Source organism: Carassius gibelio, chromosome A5 (assembly GCF_023724105.1).
Source record: "Carassius gibelio isolate Cgi1373 ecotype wild population from Czech Republic chromosome A5, carGib1.2-hapl.c, whole genome shotgun sequence".
Classification (NCBI taxonomy): domain Eukaryota; kingdom Metazoa; phylum Chordata; class Actinopteri; order Cypriniformes; family Cyprinidae; genus Carassius; species Carassius gibelio.
In genome coordinates, this window is record NC_068375.1 from 2,108,704 (window position 1) to 2,133,558 (window position 24,855).

A 24,855-nucleotide genomic window follows, 5' to 3' on the forward strand; every position below is an offset into this window, starting at 1 on the left:
TGTATGTGTCATCATCACCTCACACTGACCATGCCACATAAATTTGGTAACAGCGCCACCTATTGGTCAAGAGTAATAAACCATTCATTAACCATGAGTAATTACACTTTTTAAAAAGCTAATAACTTTTTATTGCATTAGCCTATTTGAATGAAACTGGACTCAAAATATTCCCTGGCTTATGCCGATAACATAGATACCAAATACGCCATAGTAAGCTGAACTTCCGGTCCACCATTTTGATTTATGTTGAAAACATACTTTTTCGAACTCCTCATCAACCGTATGTCCGATTTTCACCAAATTCGAATCAAATGATCTTCAGTCTATGCTGACTCAAAGTTATGGATTTTGAGTCGATAGACAAAACCGTTTTTGCATACCACATCGATGAATTTGAGGCACAATGAGAAAATGACACTTGATGCTGTATCCCTGGAATGCTGTGGCATATTGACACCAAACTTTGTGTGTGTCATTGAAAAGTCACACAGAGTACACCAAATTGATTTTAAGTGCCACCTATTGGTCAAGCTTGATAAGCCAAGTAATCATGCTACTAGAGGTGTTATTATGATTTTTTTAGCCATTTCAATTACAATAATTCCAAATTTGCTGTTATTGCTCATTAATGTATTTGGTGTGATGCTTCATGCGATGCTTAGCTCCTTCATTTGCCGTTGGAGTGCTTGGCCCCGTAATTGCTGCTTGCAGCTATATTTAGGGGCCAAGCACCGAAGGTGCGTAGGCACCTATTGTTTTCGTTGGCGTTATTATTAGGGGCCAAGCACCGAAGGTGCGTAGGCACCTATTGTTTTCGTTGGCGTTATTATTCTTCTTCTTCTTCTTCTTCTTCCGCCGCAAGTCTATGGCAGCCCATAGAACCGTTTGCGGGAAAGTTGTATAATTTGGCACACTGATAGAGGACAGTCCCAACATTAACTATAGCAAATTTGAAGCCTCTAACTCCTACTCTCTAGCGCCACCACTTGTCCAAACTTTCAATGTTTGTATGCTAATATCTTTTGAACCGTAAGCCAGAAAATGGAAATTCTTTTTTCCTCTAAATCCTTGGCTCAGGCCAAGTCGAATGAACCCTAAAATTCAAAAATCGCAAGGTTTAGTTTTTTCGCTATTTTCAATTATTCGAAAAACCTACTTTTTCGAACTCGTCCTAGACGGTTAGTCCGATTGCCACGAAAATTGGCTCAGATCATCTTCAGACCATGCTGGCAAAAAGTTATGGAATTCAAGTTGATTCGTCCAACTGTTGTCGAATGACACGTAAACAAATTTGACGAAAAGCACGCAAACATGCACGTGAGGCTATATCCCGGCAACGGTTTGTCATATTGAGACCAAACTTGGCGTGTGTTATAACAAGCATGAACTGAGACTACCTGCTGTGTTTCGACACAGCGCCACCTAGTGGTCAGGAGATATGAAAAATGCATATTTTGGCTTATAACTACTGAATGGTTTGGCCAAAAATCACACAACTGGTCTCTTTAGATTCAGTGAGTCATGTCGAGTCGAATGATATCCAATTTTCCTGTGTCGGCCATTTTAGGCGTCGGCCATTTTGAATTATGTTTCAAAATGCTGTATTTTTTGAACGCAGCATCGTATCGTTTCGCAAATAATTACAAAAATATTCGGCTCCATGCCTTGAAGGTACTCAAAAAGTTTGGTGGCAGCGCCACCTTGTGGCCAATAGTTATAATGAAATATCACATAAACGCTAATAACTTTTGAATAAATTAGTCTATTAAAATTAAAATGGTCTCGCTATATTCTGTGGGTCATGCCGAGATTATTGATACCAATAATGTGAAAATTGGCCTTACTTCCTGTCCGCCATTTTGCTTAATGTTGAAAACCTACTTTTTCGAACTCCTCCTAGACCGTTAGCCCAATTTTCACCAAATTTGACGTGAATCATCTTCAGACCATGCTGGCAAAAAGTTATGGATTTCGTGTCGATATACGTAACGGTTCTCATTTAGCGCATCAACGAATTTGCTGGAAGGGTGCCAAAATGCATTTGAGGCTGTATCTCTGCAACACTTTGACATATTTGCACCAAACTTTGTATGTGTCATCGCCACCTCACACTGACCATGCCACATAAATTTGGTAACAGCGCCACCTATTGGTCAAGAGTAATAAACCATTCATTAACCATGAGTAATTACACTTTTTAAAATGCTAATAACTTTTTAGTCCATTAGCCTATTGCAACGAAACTGGGCTCAAAATATTCCCTGGCTTATGCCGATAACATAGATACCAAATATGCCAGTGTTTACTGAAGTTCCGGTCCACCATTTTGATTTATGTGGAAAACCTACTTTTTCGAACTCCTCATGAACCGTATGTCCAATTTTCACCAAATTCGAATCAGATGATCTTCAGACTATGTTGACACAAAGTTATGGATTTTGTGTCGATAGACAAAACCGTTTTCGCATACCAAAGCGACGAAGTTGAAACACAATGACAAAATGACACTTGAGGCTGCATCTCTGGAATGCTGTGGCATATTAACACCAAACTTTGTGTGTGTCATTGAAAAGTCAAACAGAGTACACCAAATTGATTTCATAACAGTGCCACCTATTGGTCAAACTTTATGAGCCAAGTAATCATGCTACTAGAGGTGGTATTATGATTTTTTTTTTTTGCCATTTCAATTACAATAATTCCAAAATTACTGTTATTGCTCATTAATGTATTTGGTGTGATGCTTCATGCCATGCTTAGCTCCTACATTTGCCGTTGGAGTGCTTGGCCCCGTAATTGCTGCTTGCAGCTATATTTAGGGGCCAAGCACCGAAGGTGCGAGGCACCTATTGTTTTTGTTCCGGTTCTTATTATTATTATTATTATTAGGGGCCAAGCACCGAAGGTGCGTAGGCACCTATTGTTTTCGTTGGCGTTATTATTATTATTCTTCTTCTTCTTCCGCCGCAAGTCTATGGCAGCCCATAGAACCGTTTGCGGGAAAGTTGTATAATTTGGCACACTGATAGAGGACAGTCCCAACATTAACTATAGCAAATTTGAAGCCTCTAACTCCTACTCTCTAGCGCCACCACTTGTCCAAACTTTCAATGTTTGTATGCTAATAACTTTTGAACCGTAAGCCAGAAAATGGAAATTCTTTTTTCCTCTGAATCCTTGGCTCAGGCCAAGTCGAATGAACCCTAAAATTCAAAAATCGCAAGGTTTAGTTTTTTCGCTATTTTCAATTATTCGAAAAACCTACTTTTTCGAACTCGTCCTAGACGGTTAGTCCGATTGCCACGAAAATTGGCTCAGATCATCTTCAGACCATGCTGGCAAAAAGTTATGGAATTCAAGTTGATTCGTCCAACTGTTGTCGAATGACACGTAAACAAATTTGACGAAAAGCAAGCAAACATGCACGTGAGGCTATATCCCGGCAACGGTTTGTCATATTGAGACCAAACTTGGCGTGTGTTATAACAAGCATGAACTGAGACTACCTGCTGTGTTTCGACACAGCGCCACCTAGTGGTCAGGAGATATGAAAAATGCATATTTTGGCTTATAACTACTGAATGGTTTGGCCAAAAATCACACAACTGGTCTCTTTAGATTCAGTGAGTCATGTCGAGTAGAATGATATCCAATTTTCCTGTGTCGGCCATTTTAGGCGTCGGCCATTTTGAATTATGTTTCAAAATGCTGTATTTTTTGAACGCAGCATCGTATCGTTTCACAAATAATTACAAAAATATTCGGCTCCATGCCCTGAAGGTACTCAAAAAGTTTGGTGGCAGCGCCACCTTGTGGCCAATAGTTATAATGAAATATCACATAAACGCTAATAACTTTTGAATAAATTAGTCTATTAAAATTAAAATGGTCTCGCTATATTCTGTGGGTCATGCCGAGAGTATTGATACCAATAATGTGAAAATTGGCCTTACTTCCTGTCCGCCATTTTTCTTAATGTTGAAAACCTACTTTTTCGAACTCCTCCTAGACCGTTAGCCCAATTTTCACCAAATTTGACGTGAATCATCTTCAGACCATGCTGGCAAAAAGTTATGGATTTTGTGTCGATATACGTAACGGTTCTCATTTAGCGCATCAACGAATTTGCTGGAAGGGTGCCAAAATGCATTTGAGGCTGTATCTCTGCAACACTTTGACATATTTGCACCAAACTTTGTATGTGTCATCGCCACCTCACACTGACCATGCCACATAAATTTGGTAACAGCGCCACCTATTGGTCAAGAGTAATAAACCATTCATTAACCATGAGTAATTACACTTTTTAAAATGCTAATAACTTTTTAGTCCATTAGCCTATTGCAACGAAACTGGGCTCAAAATATTCCCTGGCTTATGCCGATAACATAGATACCAAATATGCCAGTGTTTACTGAAGTTCTGGTCCACCATTTTGATTTATGTGGAAAACCTACTTTTTCGAACTCCTCATGAACCGTATGTCCAATTTTCACCAAATTCGAATCAGATGATCTTCAGACTATGTTGACACAAAGTTATGGATTTTGTGTCGATAGACAAAACCGTTTTCGCATACCAAAGCGACGAAGTTGAAACACAATGACAAAATGACACTTGAGGCTGCATCTCTGGAATGCTGTGGCATATCAACACCAAACTTTGTGTGTGTCATTGAAAAGTCAAACAGAGTACACCAAATTGATTTCATAACAGTGCCACCTATTGGTCAAACTTTATAAGCCAAGTAATCATGCTACTAGAGGTGGTATTATGATTTTTTTTTTGCCATTTCAATTACAATAATTCCAAAATTACTGTTATTGCTCATTAATGTATTTGGTGTGATGCTTCATGCCATGCTTAGCTCCTACATTTGCCGTTGGAGTGCTTGGCCCCGTAATTGCTGCTTGCAGCTATATTTATTATTATTATTATTCTTCCGACTGGGAGTCTATGGCAGCCCATAGAACCGAATGCGGGAAAGTTGTTTTGGTTTGACATTCTGATAGAGGACAGTGCCAACATTTAGTACACCAATTTTGGTGTGTCTAAGACATTCCCTCTAGCGCCACCAACTGTCCGAAATTTCACTTTAATTTTGTTAATAACTTTTTAACCGTAAGTCCAATCAACAAAATTCTTTTTTCCTCTGATTTCTGAGCTCATGCCGATTCGATTGCACCCTATGCCGTCATTTTCCGTCATAGAAATATGGCCGCCATTTTGAATTCTTTGAAAAACCTACTTTTTCGAACTCGTCCTAGACGGTTTGTCCGATTCACACGAAAATTGAACCAGATCATCTTCAGGCAGTGCTGACCAAAAGTTATGCAAATCAAATTGATTCGTCAAACCGTTTTCGAAAAACGCTCAAACAAATTTTACGAAACGCTTAGAAAAACAGTCGTAAGGCTGTATCTCTGCAACGATTTATCGTATTCAGACCAAACCTGGTACATGTCATAACAAGCATGACCTGAGGCTACTTGCTGCGTTTCGGCGCAGCGCCACCTACTGGTCCGGAGATATGAAAAATTGCTATTTTTGCTTATAACTTCTAAACAGTTTGTCCAAAAATCATAACATTGGTCTTGTTAGATTCAGGGCAACATGCCGAGTCGACTGATATCAAATTTTACCATTTCGGCCATTTTGTCTGTCGGCCATTTTGAATTTTGTGCTAAAATGCTGTATTTTTAGAACGCATCAACGGATTGTTACGAAACATGGTATGGGTCATCAGCACAATGTCCTGAAGGAGTGTGAGAAGTTTCGAAACAGCGCCACCTAGTGGTGATCATCCTTTTTTAAATGCTTATAACCTTGGGTGTGGTCGACTTATTTTCTCGAGACTCACCAAATTAGACTCCTGAAACCTTACAGAGTCCTACGATACCAAACATGCTAGGTTTCGCCTTACGGTTTGTGTAGCGTTGTGATTTAGCGCTTAAAAAACATCTGGCTATATCTTCGAAACCACTTGTCTGATCGAGACGAAACCACCGTCAGAAGTTCGGAAACATAGGTCGATAGCTATACGCCAATGCCCAAATGCCTAAATATTGATGGTAAGGTGTAGTAATATTCAATCAAAGTCAAGAGTCAGTCATTTTTTACGTGCTTTTTCATATAAATGTCTATAACTCTGAAGTGAATTGAGATATTTTCACCAAAATTGACACACATATGTATGGGCTCACTCTGAGCACACATAAAAAGAAATGGTGGGACTGAGCCTCTTGGTGGCGCTATAATAGAACAAAATATGAAATTATCATTGACTTCAATACAGTTTTGTGAAATAAAATGCAATACTAAACAAATGCATTGATGTAATATTACGAAACTCAGAATGTGCCAACAACACCATCCCCTGAAGGTACTCAAAATATTTTGAAACACCGCCACCTAGTGGTCAACAGTTATAACTCAATTTAAATAAAGGCTAATAACTTTTGAATAAATCTGGCTATTGACATGACGCTGGTCTTTTTAGATTCCTTGGGTCAAGTCGAGAACATAGATACAAAGTTTTCCTTATTTGGCTGAACTCCCTGTCCGCCATTTTGATTAATGTTGAAAACTTACTTTTTCGAACTCCTCCTAGACCGTTAGTCAGATTTTCACCAAATTTGACGTGGATCATCTTCAGACCATGCTGGCAAAATGTTATGGATTTCGTTTCGATATACGAAACTGTTCTCATTTAGCGCATCAACGAAGCTGCTGGAAGGGTTCCAAAATGCATTTGAGGCTGTATCTCAGCAAAGCTTTGACATATTTGCACCAAACTTTGTATGTGTCATCGTCACCTCACACTGACCATTCCAAACTAATTTGGTAACAGCGCCACCTATTGGTTACACGTGATAAGCAAATAAATCCTATTACTAGTTGTTGTGTTTATTGTTTTCAAGCCATTTTGCCTAAAATAATCTTAAAACTTTCTTAATTACTCATTCCTGCCGTTCGTCTGAAGCTTGCTTCTGTAGTGCTTGGCCCCGTTATTGCTGCTTGCAGCTATATTTATTATTCTTCTTCTTCTTCCGCCGCAAGTCTATGGCAGCCCATAGAACCGTTTGCGGGAAAGTTGTATAATTTGGCACACTGATAGAGGACAGTCCCAACATTAACTATAGCAAATTTGAAGCCTCTAACTCCTACTCTCTAGCGCCACCACTTGTCCAAACTTTCAATGTTTGTATGCTAATAACTTTTGAACCGTAAGCCAGAAAATGGAAATTCTTTTTTCCTCTGAATCCTTGGCTGAGGCCAAGTCGAATGAACCCTAAAATTCAAAAATCGCAACGTTTAGTTTTTTCGCTATTTTCAATTATTCGAAAAACCTACTTTTTCGAACTCGTCCTAGACGGTTAGTCCGATTGCCACGAAAATTGTCTCAGATCATCTTCAGACCATGCTGGCAAAAAGTTATGGAATTCAAGTTGATTCGTCCAACTGTTGTCGAATGACACGTAAACAAATTTGACGAAAAGCACACAAACATGCACGTGAGGCTATATCCCGGCAACGGTTTGTCATATTGAGACCAAACTTGGCGTGTGTTATAACAAGCATGAACTGAGACTACCTGCTGTGTTTCGACACAGCGCCACCTAGTGGTCAGGAGATATGAAAAATGCATATTTTGGCTTATAACTACTGAATGGTTTGGCCAAAAATCACACAACTGGTCTCTTTAGATTCAGTGAGTCATGTCGAGTCGAATGATATCCAATTTTCCTGTGTCGGCCATTTTAGGCGTCGGCCATTTTGAATTATGTTTCAAAATGCTGTATTTTTTGAACGCAGCATCGTATCGTTTCGCAAATAATTACAAAAATATTCGGCTCCATGCCCAGAAGGTACTCAAAAAGTTTGGTGGCAGCGCCACCTTGTGGCCAATAGTTATAATGAAATATCACATAAACGCTAATAACTTTTGAATAAATTAGTCTATTAAAATTAAAATGGTCTCGCTATATTCTGTGGGTCATGCCGAGAGTATTGATACCAATAATGTGAAAATTGGCCTTACTTCCTGTCCGCCATTTTGCTTAATGTTGAAAACCTACTTTTTCGAACTCCTCCTAGACCGTTAGCCCAATTTTCACCAAATTTGACGTGAATCATCTTCAGACCATGCTGGCAAAAAGTTATGGATTTTGTGTCGATATACGTAACGGTTGTCATTTAGCGCATCAACGAATTTGCTGGAAGGGTGCCAAAATGCATTTGAGGCTGTATCTCTGCAACACTTTGACATATTTGCACCAAACTTTGTATGTGTCATCGCCACCTCACACTGACCATGCCACATAAATTTGGTAACAGCGCCACCTATTGGTCAAGAGTAATAAACCATTCATTAACCATGAGTAATTACACTTTTTAAAATGCTAATAACTTTTTAGTCCATTAGCCTATTGCAACGAAACTGGGCTCAAAATATCCCCTGGCTTATGCCGATAACATAGATACCAAATATGCCAGTGTTTACTGAAGTTCCGGTCCACCATTTTGATTTATGTGGAAAACCTACTTTTTCGAACTCCTCATGAACCGTATGTCCAATTTTCACCAAATTCGAATCAGATGATCTTCAGACTATGTTGACACAAAGTTATGGATTTTGTGTCGATAGACAAAACCGTTTTCGCATACCAAAGCGACGAAGTTGAAACACAATGACAAAATGACACTTGAGGCTGCATCTCTGGAATGCTGTGGCATATTAACACCAAACTTTGTGTGTGTCATTGAAAAGTCAAACAGAGTACACCAAATTGATTTCATAACAGTGCCACCTATTGGTCAAACTTTATAAGCCAAGTAATCATGCTACTAGAGGTGGTATTATGATTTTTTTTTTTCCATTTCAATTACAATAATTCCAAAATTACTGTTATTGCTCATTAATGTATTTGGTGTGATGCTTCATGCCATGCTTAGCTCCTACATTTGCCGTTGGAGTGCTTGGCCCCGTAATTGCTGCTTGCAGCTATATTTAGGGGCCAAGCACCGAAGGTGCGTAGGCACCTATTGTTTCCGTTGGCGTTATTAGGGGCCAAGCACCGAAGGTGCGAAGGCACCTATTGTGTTTGTTGGCGTTATTAGGGGCCAAGCACCGAAGGTGCGTAGGACCCTCTTGTTTTTGTTGGCGTTCTTATTAGGGGCCAAGCACCGAAGGTGCGTAGGCACCTATTGTTTTCGTTGGCGTTATTAGGGGCCAAGCACCGAAGGTGCGTAGGCACCTATTGTTTTCGTTGGCGTTATTATTCTTCTTCTTCTTCTTCTTCCGCCGCAAGTCTATGGCAGCCCATAGAACCGTTTGCGGGAAAGTTGTATAATTTGGCACACTGATAGAGGACAGTTCCAACATTAACTATAGCAAATTTGAAGCCTCTAACTCCTACTCTCTAGCGCCACCACTTGTCCAAACTTTCAATGTTTGTATGCTAATAACTTTTGAACCGTAAGCCAGAAAATGAAAATTCTTTTTTCCTCTGAATCCTTGGCTCAAGCCAAGTCGAATGAACCCTAAAATTAAAAAATCGCAAGGTTTAGTTTTTTCGCTATTTTCAACTTTTCGAAAAACTTACTTTTTCGAACTCGTCCTAGACGGTTTGTCCGATTTTCACGAAAATTGGCTCAGATCATCATCAGACCATGCTGGCAAAAAGTTATGGAATTCAAGTTGATTCGTCCAACCGTTCTCGAATGACACGTGAAAAAATATGACGAAAAGCACGCAAAAATACACGTGAGGCTATATCTCCACAACGGTTTGGCGTATTGAGACCAAACTTAGTGTGTGTTATAATAAGCATGACCTGAGACTACCTGCAGTGTTTCGACACAGCGCCACCTAGTGGTCAGGAGATATGAAAAATTCATATTTTGGCTTATAACTTCTGAATGGTTTGGCCAAAAATTACAAAACTGGTCTCTGTAGATTCAGTGCGTCATGTCGAGTCGATTGATATCCAATTTTCCCGTGTCGGCCATTTTAGGCGTCGGCCATTTTGAATTATGTTTCAAAATGCTGTATTTTTTGAACGCATCATCGTATCATTTCGCAAATAATTACAAAAATATTCGGCTCCATGCCCTGAAGATACTCAAAAAGTTTGGTGGCAGCGCCACCTTGTGGCCAATAGTTATAATGAAATATCACATAAATGCTAATAACTTTTGAATTAATTAGACATATTAAAATTAAAATGGCCTCCCTATATTATGTGGGTAAAGCCGAGAGCATTGATACCAATTATGCGAATATTGGCTACACTTCCTGTTTGCCATTTTGATTAATGTTGAAAACCTACTTTTTCGAACTCCTCCTAGACCGTTAGTCCGATTTTCACCAAATTTGACGTGTATCATCTTCAGACCATGCTGGCAAAAAGTTATGGATTTCGTGTCGATATATGAAACGGTTCTCATTAAGCGCATCAACGAATTTGCTGGAAGGGTGCCAAAATGCATTTGAGGCTGTATCTCTGCAACGCTTTGACATATTCACACCAAACTTTGTACGTGTCATCGCTACCTCACACTGACCATGCCACATAAATTTGGTAACAGCGCCACCTATTGGTCAAGAGTAATAAACCATTCATTACCCATGAATAATTACACTTATAAAAATGCTAATAACTTTTTAATGCATTAGCCTATTTGAAGGAAACTGGGCTCAAAATATTCCCTGGTTTATGCCGAAAACATAGATACCAAATATGCCAGATTAAGCTGAACTTCCGGTCCGCCATTTTGATTTATGTTGAAAACCTACTTTTTGAACTCCTCATCAGCCGTTAGTCCAATTTTCACCAAAATTTAATCAGATGATCTTCAGACTGTGCTGACAAAAAGTTATGAATTTTGTGTCGATAGACAAAACCGTTTTTGCATACCACAGCGACGAACTTGAGGCACAATGACAAAATGACACTTGAGGCTGTATCTCTGCAATGCTTTGGCATATTGACACCAAACTTTGTTTGTGTCATTGAAAAGTCACACAGAGTACACCAAATTGACTTGATAACAGCACCACCTATTGGTCAATTTTGATAAGCCAGTAAATCATGCTACTAGAGGTTGTATTTATGTTTTTTTAGCCATTTCAATTACAATAATCCTAAAATTGCTGTTATTGCTCATTAATGCATTTGGTGTGATGCTCCATGCCATGCTTAGCTCCTACATTTGCCGTTGGAGTGCTTGGCCCCGTAATTGCTGCTTGCAGCTATATTTAGGGGCCAAGCACCGAAGGTGCTTAGGACCCTCTTGTTTTTGTTGGCGTTCTTATTATTATTATTATTATTATTATTCTTCCGACTGGGGGTCTATGGCAGCCCATAGAACCGAATGCGGGAAAGTTGTAATGGTTTGACATTCTTATAGAGGACAGTGCCAACATTAAGTACACCAATTTTGGTGTGTCTAAGACATTCCCTCTAGCGCCACCAACTGTCCAAAATTTCACTTTAATTTTGTTAATAACTTTTTGACCGTAAGGCCAATCATCAAAATTCTTTTTTCATCTGATTTCTGAGCTCATGCCGATTCGATTGCACCATAGCAAATCATTTTCCGTCATAGAAATGTGGCCGCCATTTTGAATTTTTTTAAAAACCTACTTTTTCGAACTCGTCCTAGACGGTTTGTCCGATTCACACGAAAATTGAACCAGATCATCTTCAGTCAGTGCTGACCAAAAGTTATGCAAATCAAATTGATTCGTCAAACCGTTTTCGATAAACGCTCAAACAAATTTTACGTAACGCTTGCAAAAACAGTCGTAAGGCTGTATCTATGCAACGATTTATTCTATTCTGACCAAACTTGGTACATGTCATAACAAGCATGACCTGAGGCTACATGCTGTGTTTCGGCGCAGCGCCACCTACTGGTCCAGAGATATGAAAAATTGCTATTTTTGCTTATAACTTTTGAACAGTTTGTCCAAAAATCATAACATTTGTCTTGTTAGATTCAGGGCTACATGCCAAGTCGACTGATATCCAATTTTACCATTTTGGCCATTTTGACTGTCGGCCATTTTGAATTTTGTGCTAAAATGCTGTATTTTAAGAACACATCAACGGATTGTTACGAAACTTGGTATGGGTCATCAGCACAATGTCCTGAAGGAGCGTGAGAAGTTTCGAAACAGCGCCACCTAGTGGTGATCTTCTTTTTTTAAATGCTTATAACTTTGGGTGTGGTCGACTTATTTTCACCAGACTCATTAAATTGGACTCCTGAAACCTTACCGAGTCCTACGATACCAAACATGCTAGGTTTCGCCTTACGGTTTGTGTAGCGTTGTGATTTAGCGCTTAAAAAACATTTGGCTATATCTTCGAAACCGCTTGTCTGATCGAGACGAAACCACCATCAGAAGTTCGGAAACATAGGTCGATAGCTATACGCCAATGCCCAAATGCCAAAATATTGATAGTAAGGGGTAGTAATATTCAATCAAAGTCAAGAGTCAGTCATTTTTTACATGCTTTTTCATGTAAATGTCTATAACTCTGAAGTGAATTGAGATATTTTCACCAAAATTGACACACATATGTATGGGCTCACTCTGAGGACACATAAAACAAATGGTTGGACTGAGCCTCTTGGTGGCGCTATAATAGAACAAAACATGAAATTCCCATTGACTTCAATACAGTTTTGTGAAATAAAATGCTATACTAAACAAATGCATTTGTGTAATATTACGAAACTCAGAATGTGCCAACAACAACATCCCCTGAAGGTACTCAAAATATTTTGAAACACCTAGTGGTCAAGTTATAACTCAATTTACATAAAGGCTAATAACTTTTGAAAAGATCTGGCTATTGACATGACGCTGATCTTAATAGATTCCTTGGGTCAGGCCGAGAACATAGATACCAAGTTTTCCTTATTTGGCTGAACTTCCTGTCCGCCATTTTGATTAATGTTGAAAACCTACTTTTTCGAACTCCTCCTAGACCGTTAGTCCGATTTTCACCAAATTTGACATGGATCATCTTCAGACCATTCTGGCAAAATGTTATGGATTTCGTGTCAATATACGAAACGGTTCTCATTTAGCGCATCAACGAATCAGCTGGAAGGGTTCCAAAATGCATTTGAGGCTGTATCTCTGCAAAGCTTTGACATATTTGCACCAAACTTTGTATGTGTCATCGTCACCTCACACTGACCATTCCAAACTAATTTGGTAACAGCGCCACCTATTGGTTACACGTGATAAGCCAATAAATCCTATTACTAGTTGTTGTGTTTATTGTTTTCAAGCCATTTTGCCTAAAATAATCTTAAAACTGTCTTGATTACTCATTCCTGCCGTTCGTCTGAAGCTTGCTTCTGTAGTGCTTGGCCCCGTTATTGCTGCTTGCAGCTATATTTATTATTATTATTCTTCTTCTTCCACCCCAAGTCTATGGTAGCCCATAGAACCGATTGCGGGAAAGTTGTATAATTTGGCACACTAATAGAGGACTGTCTGAACATTAACCGTAGCAAATTTGAAGTCTCTAACTCAAACTCTCTAGCGCCACCAATTGTCTAAACTTTCAAAAACTTGATGCTAATAACTCTTGAACCGTAAGCCACAAAATGAAAATTCTTTTTTCCTGTGATTCCTTGGCTCATGCCCAGTCGAATGGACACCGAAATTCAAAAATCGCAAGGCTTAGTTTTTTCGCTATCGTCAATTGTTCGTAAAACCTACTTTTTCGAACTCGTCCTAGGCCGTTGCACCGATTGTCACGAAAATTGAATCAGATAATCTTCAGACCATGCTGGCAAAAAGTTATGGAATTCAAGTTGATTTCTCAAACCGTTTCCGAATAGCTCATGAACGAATTCTTCGAAAAGCACGCAAACGTGAACGTGAGGCTATATCTCCGCAACGGTTTGGCCTATTGAGACCAATCTTGGTGGGTCTTATAACAACCATTCCCTGGGACTACCTGCAGTGTTTCGGCGCTGTGCCCCCTAGTGGTCAGGAGATATGAAAAATGCATGTTTTTGCTCATAACTTCTGAACGGTTTTGCCAAAAATCACAAAAGTGGTGTCTTTAGATTCAGTGCATCATTCCGAGTCGAATGATACCGAATTTTCCCAATTCGGCCATTTTGGGCGTCGGCCATTTTGGATTTAGTTGTAAATTGCTGTATCTTAAGAATGAAGTTCCGTATCGTTTCGCAAATAATTACAAAAATGTCCGGCTCCATGCCCTGAATGTACACAAAAAAATTGGGGGCAGCGCCACCTTGTGGTCAATAGTTATAACGATTTTTTCGAAAAATGCTAATAACTTTTGCATACATTAGCCTATTGTAACAAAGCTGATGTTGATAGATTCCTTGGGTCATGCCGAGAACACCGATACCCCATTTGTCAATTTTGGCAAAATTTCCTGTCCGCCATTTTGATTCATGTTGAAAACCTACTTTTTCGAACTCCTCCTAGACCGTTGCTCAGATTTTCACCAAATTTGATTTGGATCATCTTCAGACCATGCTGGCAAAAAGTTATGGAATTTGTGTCGATACACGTAACCGTTTTCAATTAGCGTACCAACTAATTTGCTGGAAAGATGCCAAACTGCATCTGAGGCTGTATCTCTGCAAAGGTTGGAGATATTTACACAAAACTTAATATGTGACATTGTCACATCACATTGACCACGCCACATCATTTTGGTCACAGCGCCACCTATTGGTCAAGAGTAATAAACCAATCAATAACCGCTAATTATTACATTTCCAATAATGCTAATAACTTTTGATTGCATTAGCCTATTATCATGAAACATGTCTCAAAATGTTCCTTGGGACATGCCGACAACATACATACCAATTATGTCATATTAAGCAAAACTTCCTGTCCGCCATTTTGATTCATGTTGAAAACCTTTTTTTTTAAACTCATCCTCAACCGTTTGTCTGATTTTCACCAAAATTGAATCAGATCATCTTCAGACCGTGCTGACAAAAAGTTATGGATTTCGTGTCAATAGACGAAACCGTTTTTGTACAGCGCTGCTTCAGATGTCAGGCATCTTCACAAAATGAGTCTGAGGCTATATCTCTGCAAAGCCCATTAGTGGTCTTCCAGTGACATCTAGTGGTCGTAAATGCAATTTATCATACAACACTGTCTCTTTAACCTTTATAACTGTTATATGTTGTCTTAATTTCATTCCAAAGAAGCATACGCAATTTATGTATAATTTCACAGTCTAGATAATAGTACTGCACTGATTTTAAATAACCTAGATATGGCTGACAGTAAAAGAATAGAACAGAATTACAGACACACACAAACATGAAATGTTTAAACTACTATATTAATACTCAATAAGCATGCTTAAACCCACACACAGATGCACACATTTTGTTATATATATATAGATAATAAAAATAAATGATGGGTGATAAAACCTATTGCAAGTCTTCTGTTTTTATGGGCTTCTATGTCATTTTTCAGGTTTCATTGCAATCATAATCTTGCATAATTATAAACATTAGATATATCTGTATGAATAAATTGGTAAACTTTGACTCAATGTGATCTGAAATGCTTGAACAGTAATATTAAATAATAGTAATATACATTTTTTCTAGATGAATCCCTCAACAAGCCCATAAACTGTAATGTTTTAGTCTTTAGTGAGCTCATTAGTGGTCTTCCGGTGACATCTAGTGGTTATAATTGCAATTTTTTATTCAACACTGGGTTTTGAAGCTTTATAAATATTACAGTGTTCTTTTTTACCTAATCTCTGTTAAATTTTGCATGATTGTTTAGAAAAAATACAGAACTAATGCATGTGTGATTATATTACCCCTTTTTTTTTGCAGCTTAATGCCATTCACAACAGAAATCTTTTGTTTTTTAGGCCATTTTAACTGTTATAGCACCAGCTATTTTCTGATCTTAATGAAACTTTGCATGCTTGGTGGGTCATCTTTCACATGTTATAACCAAGTTTCATAAAGTTTTGAGTTTTTGTTTCAGTTTTATAGGCTTTAGGTTACATGTGGCCACGGCCCTTTCCTAAATGACCTCTTATAGCTAACCAAAGGACAAAATGCAACATATTTTTGAAAATTATTGATCTAGAGAGTCCACAGAATATTATTGCAGTGGTTTGATCAAGACTGAACAAAAAACCAGGTGACCCAAAACATTCAAATTCGTGGACCAATTTTACGAAAAAGGCTATAACTCGGGAACAAAATGAGATATCTTCACCAAACTCAGAACTCATATGCATGAACAAAAACTTTAGTCAAATTATTATTTTTTTTTCATATCTGCCACTTGGTGGCGCTACAGGATGAAAAAAAATCAAATGGCTATAACTAAACAACCGTTGATCCAATCAACTTGAAAATTGATATGGCCCAATGTGGCACAAGTGCTCTATGAGGAATTTCACTTATCTTAAAAAACATGGCCGCCATTGGCCAAACAATTTTAAGCACCTATTTGACAAGGTTAATGGAAGTCGATCGGAACGAAACTCGGTGGGCATGTTCGACTCATTGCCCTAAAGGTCTGTAAGTATTTTGAAAGAAATTGCCCACAACATTGTCACCTCCCACAGAACACAACAAAGCGATTTGATTACAGCGCCACCTATTTTCCAAAAATGATAATGCATCATTTTACTGTAGTTTTACTGGCTGTTTCAATTACACTCTTCCAATAATTGCTTTTCTTACTCGTTGCATTTGGTCTGATGCTCCATGCCATGCTTAGCTCCTCGCTGTGGAACTTTTATTAACGATTTTCAGCCATTTCAATTACAATCATGCAATTATTAATTTCATTATTCATTGTTGCATTTGGTCTGCTTAGCTCCTGATGTTGCCGCTGGAATGCTTGGCCCCGTGATTGCTGCTTGCAGCTATATTTAGGGGCCAAGCACCGAAGGTGCGTAGGCACCTATTGTTTTCGTTGGCGTTATTATTATTATTATTCTTCTTCTTCTTCTTCTTCCGCCGCAAGTCTATGGCAGCCCATAGAACCGTTTGCGGGAAAGTTGTATAATTTGGCACACTGATAGAGGACAGTCCCAACATTAACTATAGCAAATTTGAAGCCTCTAACTCCTACTCTCTAGCGCCACCACTTGTCCAAACTTTCAATGTTTGTATGCTAATAACTTTTGAACCGTAAGCCAGAAAATGGAAATTCTTTTTTCCTCTGAATCCTTGGCTCAGGCCAAGTCGAATGAACCCCAAAATTCAAAAATCGCAAGGTTTAGTTTTTTCGCTATTTTCAATTATTCGAAAAACCTACTTTTTCGAACTCGTCCTAGACGGTTAGTCCGATTGCCACGAAAATTGGCTCAGATCATCTTCAGACCATGCTGGCAAAAAGTTATGGAATTCAAGTTGATTCGTCCAACTGTTGTCGAATGACATGTAAACAAATTTGACGAAAAGCACGCAAACATGCACGTGAGACTATATCCCGGCAACGGTTTGTCATATTGAGACCAAACTTGGTGTGTGTTATAACAAGCATGAACTGAGACTACCTGCTGTGTTTCGACACAGCGCCACCTAGTGGTCAGGAGATATGAAAAATGCATATTTTGGCTTATAACTACTGAATGGTTTGGCCAAAAATCACACAACTGGTCTCTTTAGATTCAGTGAGTCATGTCGAGTCGAATGATATCCAATTTTCCTGTGTCAGCCATTTTAGGCGTCGGCCATTTTGAATTATGTTTCAAAATGCTGTATTTTTTGAACGCAGCATCGTATCGTTTCGCAAATAATTACAAAAATATTCGGCTCCATGCCCTGAAGGTACTCAAAAAGTTTGGTGGCAGCGCCACCTTGTGGCCAATAGTTATAATGAAATATCACATAAACGCTAATAACTTTTGAATAAATTAGTCTATTAAAATTAAAATGGTCTCGCTATATTCTGTGGGTCATGCCGAGAGTATTGATACCAATAATGTGAAAATTGGCCTTACTTCCTGTCCGCCATTTTGCTTAATGTTGAAAACCTACTTTTTCGAACTCCTCCTAGACCGTTAGCCCAATTTTCACCAAATTTGACGTGAATCATCTTCAGACCATGCTGGCAAAAAGTTATGGATTTTGTGTCGATATACGTAACGGTTCTCATTTAGCGCATCAACGAATTTGCTGGAAGGGTGCCAAAATGCATTTGAGGCTGTATCTCTGCAACACTTTGACATATTTGCACCAAACTTTGTATGTGTCATCGCCACCTCACACTGACCATGCCACATAAATTTGGTAACAGCGCCACCTATTGGTCAAGAGTAATAAACCATTCATTAACCATGAGTAATTACACTTTTTAAAATGCTAATAACTTTTTAGTCCATTAGCCTATTGCAAAGAAACTGGGCTCAAAATATTCCCTGGCTTATGCCGATAACATAGATACCAAATATGCCAGTGTTTACTGAAGTTCCGGTCCACCATTTTGATTTATGTGGAAAACCTACTTTTTCGAACTCCTCATGAACCGTATGTCCAATTTTCACCAAATTCGAATCAGATGATCTTCAGACTATGTTGACACAAAGTTATGGATTTTGTGTCGATAGACAAAACCGTTTTCGCATACCAAAGCGACGAAGTTGAAACACAATGACAAAATGACACTTGAGGCTGCATCTCTGGAATGCTGTGGCATATTAACACCAAACTTTGTGTGTGTCATTGAAAAGTCAAACAGAGTACACCAAATTGATTTCATAACAGTGCCACCTATTGGTCAAACTTTATAAGCCAAGTAATCATGCTACTAGAGGTGGTATTATGATTTTTTTTTTTTGCCATTTCAATTACAATAATTCCAAAATTACTGTTATTGCTCATTAATGTATTTGGTGTGATGCTTCATGCCATGCTTAGCTCCTACATTTGCCGTTGGAGTGCTTGGCCCCGTAATTGCTGCTTGCAGCTATATTTATTCTTCTTCTTCTCTTTCTTCCGCCGCAAGTCTATGGCAGCCCATAGAACCGTTTGCGGGAAAGTTGTATAATTTGGCACACTGATAGAGGACAGTCCCAACATTAACTATAGCAAATTTGAAGCCTCTAACTCCTACTCTCTAGCGCCACCACTTGTCCAAACTTTCAATGTTTGTATGCTAATAACTTTTGAACCGTAAGCCAGAAAATGGAAATTCTTTTTTCTTCTGAATCCTTGGCTCAAGCCAAGTCGAATGAACCCTAAAATTCAAAAATCGCAAGGTTTAGTTTTTTCGCTATTTTCAACTTTTCGAAAAACTTACTTTTTCGAACTCGTCCTAGACGGTTTGTCCGATTTTCACGAAAATTGGCTCAGATCATCAACAGACCATGCTGGCAAAAAGTTATGGAATTCAAGTTGATTCGTCCAACCGTTCTCGAATGACACGTGAAAAAATATGACGAAAAGCACGCAAAAATACACGTGAGGCTATATCTCCACAACAGTTTGGCGTATTGAGACCAAACTTGGTGTGTGTTATAATAATCATGACCTGAGACTACCTGCAGTGTTTCGACACAGCGCCACCTAGTGGTCAGGAGATATGTAAAATGCATATTTTGGCTTATAACTTCTGAATGGTTTGGCCAAAAATTACAAAACTGGTCTCTGTAGATTCAGTGCGTCATGTCGAGTCGATTGATATCCAATTTTCCCGTGTCGGCCATTTTAGGCGTCGGCCATTTTGAATTATGTTTCAAAATGCTGTATTTTTTGAACGCATCATCGTATCGTTTCGCAAATAATTACAAAAATATTTGGCTCCATGCCCTGAAGATACTCAAAAAGTTTGGTGGCAGCGCCACCTTGTGGCCAATAGTTATAATGAAATATCCCATAAATGCTAATAACTTTTGAATAAATTAGACTATTAAAATTAAAATGGCCTCCCTATATTCTGTGGGTAAAGCCGAGAGCATTGATACCAATTATGCGAATATTGGCCATACTTCCTGTCCGCCATTTTGATTAATGTTGAAAACCTACTTTTTCGAACTCCTCCTAGACCGTTAGTCCGATTTTCACCAAATTTGACGTGTATCATCTTCAGACCATGCTGGCAAAAAGTTATGGATTTCGTGTCGATATATGAAACGGTTCTCATTAAGCGCATCAACGAATTTGTTGGAAGGGTGCCAAAATGCATTTGAGGCTGTATCTCTGCAACGCTTTGACATATTTACACCAAACTTTGTACGTGTCATCGCTACCTCACACTGACCATGCCACATAAATTTGGTAACAGCGCCACCTATTGGTCAAGAGTAATAAACCATTCATTACCCATGAATAATTACACTTATAAAAATGCTAATAACTTTTTAATGCATTAGCCTATTGCAACGAAACTGGTCTCAAAATATTCCCTGGTTTATGCCGAAAACATAGATACCAAATATGCCAGATTAAGCTGATCTTCCGGTCCGCCATTTTGATTTATGTTGAAAACCTACTTTTTGAACTCCTCATCAGCCGTTAGTCCAATTTTCACCAAAATTTAATCAGATGATCTTCAGATTGTGCTGACAAAAAGTTATGAATTTTGTGTCGATAGACAAAACCGTTTTTGCATACCACAGCGACGAACTTGAGGCACAATGACAAAATGACACTTGAGGCTGTATCTCTGCAATGCTTTGGCATATTGACACCAAACTTTGTTTGTGTCATTGAAAAGTCACACAGAGTACACCAAATTGACTTGATAACAGCACCACCTATTGGTCAATTTTGATAAGCCAGTAAATCATGCTACTAGAGGTTGTATTTATGATTTTTTTAGCCATTTCAATTACAATAATCCTAAAATTGCTGTTATTGCTCATTAATGCATTTGGTGTGATGCTCCATGCCATGCTTAGCTCCTACATTTGCCGTTGGAGTGCTTGGCCCCGTAATTGCTGCTTGCAGCTATATTTATTATTATTCTGCTTCTTCTTCTTCTTCCGCCGCAAGTCTATGGCAGCCCATAGAACCGATTGCGGGAAAGTTGTATAATTTGGCACACTGATAGAGGACAGTCCCAGCATTAACTATAGCAAATTTGAAGTCTCTAACTCCAACTCTCTAGCGCCACCACTTGTCCAAACTTTCAATGTTTCTATACTAATAACTTTTGAACCGTAAGCCAGAAAATGAAAATTCTTTTTTCTTCTGAATCCTTGGCTCATGCCAAGTCGAATGAACCCCAAAATTCAAAAATCGCAAGGTTTAGTTTTTTCGCTATTTTCAATTATTCGACAAACATACTTTTTCGAACTCGTCCTAGACGGTTAGTCTAATTGCCACGAAAATTGTCTCAGATCATCTTCAGACCAGGCCGGCAAAAAGTTATGGAATTCAAGTTGATTCGTCCAACCGTTGTCGAATGCCACGTAAACTAATTTGACGAAATGCACGCAAAAATGCACGTGAGGCTATATCTCGGCAACAGTTTGTCATATTGAGACCAAACTTGGTGAGTGTTTTAACAAGCATGAACTGAGACTACCTGCAGTGTTTCGACACAGCGCCACCTAGTGGTCAGGAGATATGAAAAATGCATATTTTGGCTTATAACTTCTGAATGGTTTGGCCAAAAATCACACAACTGGTCTCTTTAGATTCAGTGAGTCATCTCGAGTCGAATGATATCCAATTTTCCCGAGTCGGCCATTTTAGGCGTCGGCCATTTTGAATTATGTGTTAAAATGCTGTATTTTTTGAACGCAGCATCGTATCGTTTCGCAAATAATTACAAAAATATTCGGCTCCATGCCCTGAAGGTACTCAAAAAGTTTGGTGGCAGCGCCACCTTGTGGCCAATAGTTATAATGAAATATCACATATATGCTAATAACTTTTGAATAATTTAGACTATTAAAATTAAAATGGTCTCGCTATATTCTGTGGGTCATGCCGAGAGCATTGATACCAATTATGTGAAAATTGGCCATACTTCCTGTCCGCCATTTTGCTTAATGTTGAAAACCTACTTTTTCGAACTCCTCCTAGACCGTTAGTCCAATTTTCACCAAATTTGACGTGAATCATCTTCAGACCATGCTGGCAAAAAGTTATGGATTTCGTGTCGATATACGAAACAGTTCTCATTTAGCGCATCAACGAATTTGCTGGAAGGGTGCCAAAATGCATTTGAGGCTGTATCTCTGCAACGCTTTGACATATTTGCACCAAATTTTGTATGTGTCATCGCCACCTCACACTGACCATGCCACATAAATTTGGTGACAGCGCCACCTATTGGTCAAGAGTAATAAACCATTCATTAACCATGAATAATTACACTTGTAAAAATGCTAATAACTTTTTATTGCATTAGCCCATTCGAATGGAACTGGGCTCAAAATATTCCCTGGTTTATGCCGATAACATAGATACCAAATATACCATAGTAAGCTGAACTTCCGGTCCGCCATTTTGATTTATGTTGAAAACCTACTTTGTCGAACTCCTCATCAACCGTAGGTCCGATTTTCACCAAATTCGAATCAAATGATCTTCAGACTATGCTGACTCAAAGTTATGGCTTTTGAGTCGATAGACAAAACCGTTTTCGCATACCACATCGACGAATTTGAGGCACAATGAGAAAATGACACTTGAGGCTGTATCCCTGGAATGCTTTGGCATATTGACACCAAACTTTGTGTGTGTCATTGAAAAGTCACACAGAGTACACCAAATTGATTTTATAACAGTGCCACCTATTGGTCAAGCTTGATAAGCCAAGTAATCATGCTACTAGAGGTGGTATTATGATTTTTTTTTAGCCATTTCAATTACAATAATTCCAAAATTGCTGTTATTGCTCATTAATGAATTTGGTGTGATGCTTCATGCGATGCTTAGCTCCTACATTTGCCGTTGGAGTGCTTGGCCCCGTGATTGCTGCTTGCAGCTATATTTAGGGGCCAAGCACCGAAGGTGCGAGGCACCTATTGTTTTTGTTGGCGTTCTTATTATTATTAGGGGCCAAGCACCGAAGGTGCGAGGCACCTATTGTTTTTGTTGGCGTTCTTATTATTATTATTATTATTATTATTATTATTATTCTTCCGACTGGGAGTCTATGGCAGCCCATAGAACCAAATGCGGGAAAGTTGTAATGGTTTGACATTCTGATAGAGGACAGTGCCAACATTAAGTACACCAATTTTGGTGGGTCTAATACATTGCCTCTAGCGCCACCAACTGTCCAAAGTTTCACTTTTATTTTGTTAATAACTTTTTAACCCTAAGGCCAATCAACAAAAATCTTTTTTCCTCTGATTTCTGAGCTCATGCCGATTCGATTGCATCCTATGACGTCATTTTCTGTCATAGAAATATGGCCGCCATTTTGAATTTTTTAAAAAACCTACTTTTTCGAACTCGTCCTAGACGGTTTGTCCGATTCACACGAAAATTGAACCAGATTATCTTCAGGCAGTGCTGACCAAAAGTTATGCAAATCAAATTGATTCGTCAAACTGTTTTCGATAAACGCTCAAACAAATTTTACGTAACGCTTACAAAAACAGTCGCAGGGCTGTCTCTCTGCAACGATTTATCGTATTCAGACCAAACCTGGTACATGTCATAACAAGCATGACCTGAGGCTACTTGCTGCGTTTCGGCCCAGTGCCACCTACTGGTCTGGAGATATGAAAAATTGCTATTTTTGCTCATAACTTCTAAACAGTTTGTCCAAAAATCATAAAATTGGTCTTGTTAGATTCAGGGCAACATGCCGAGTCGACTGATATCCAATTTTACCATCTCGGCCATTTTGACTGTCAGCCATATTGAATTTTGTGCTAAAATGCTGTATTTTAAGAACGCAGCAACGGATTGTTACGAAACTTGGTATGGGTCATCAGCACAATGTCCTGAAGGAGTGTGAGAAGTTTCGAAACAGCGCCACCTAGTGGTGATCTTCTTTGTTTAAACGCTTATAACTCTGGGTGTGGTCGACTTATTTTCACGAGACTCATCAAATTAGACTCTTGAAACCTTACCGAGTCCTACGATACCAAACATGCTAGGTTTCGCCTTACGGTTTGTGTAGCGTTGTGATTTAGCGCTTAAAAAACATTTGGCTATATCTTCGAAACCGCTTGTCTGATCGAGACGAAACCACCGTCAGAAGAAGGAAACATAGGTCGATAGCTAAACACCAATGCCCTAATGCAAAAATATTGATAGTAAGGGGTAGTAATATTCAATCAAAGTCAAGAGTCAGTCAATTTTTATGTGTTTTTTCATGTAAATGTCTATAACTCTGAAGTGAATTGAGATATTTTCACCAAAATTGACACGCATATGTATGGGCGCACTCTGATGACACATAAAAAAAATGGTGGGACTGAGCCTCTTGGTGGCGCTATAATAGAACAAAACATGAAATTCCCATTGACTTCAATACACTTATGTGAAATAAAAGGCTATGCTAATCAAATGCATTGGTGTTATATTCCGAAACTCAGAATGTGCCAACAACACCATCCCCTGAAGGTACTCAAATTATTTTGAAACAGCGCCACCTAGTGGTCAAAAGTAATAACTCAATGTACATAAAGGCTAATAACTTTTTAATAAATCTGCCTATTGACATGATGCTGATCTTAATAGATTCCTTGGGTCAAGCCAAGAACATAGATACCAAGTTTTCCTTATTTGGCTGAACTTACTGTCCGCCATTTTGATTAATGTTGAAAACCTACTTTTTCGAACTCCTCCTAGACCGTTAGTCAGATTTTCACCAAATTTGACTTGGATCATCTTCAGACATTCAATGTTCCAACATGACATCCA

The 24,855-nt window shown here is 38.7% G+C and overlaps 1 long non-coding RNA gene across 1 annotated transcript in view; it reads right to left on the reverse strand.

Annotated features, from left to right (window-relative positions):
* Positions 1–3,731: 3,731 nt before the first annotated feature.
* LOC127988591 (uncharacterized) overlaps positions 3,732–24,855 on the reverse strand; it is a 67,572-nt gene continuing 46,448 nt past the window's right edge. Inside the window, exons 2-3 of the long non-coding RNA XR_008161760.1 lie at positions 22,031–22,299; positions 3,732–3,989 (exon numbers count right to left, since the gene is read on the reverse strand). This is a non-coding gene — a long non-coding RNA (uncharacterized LOC127988591). The remainder of the gene's footprint in view (positions 3,990–22,030; positions 22,300–24,855) is intronic.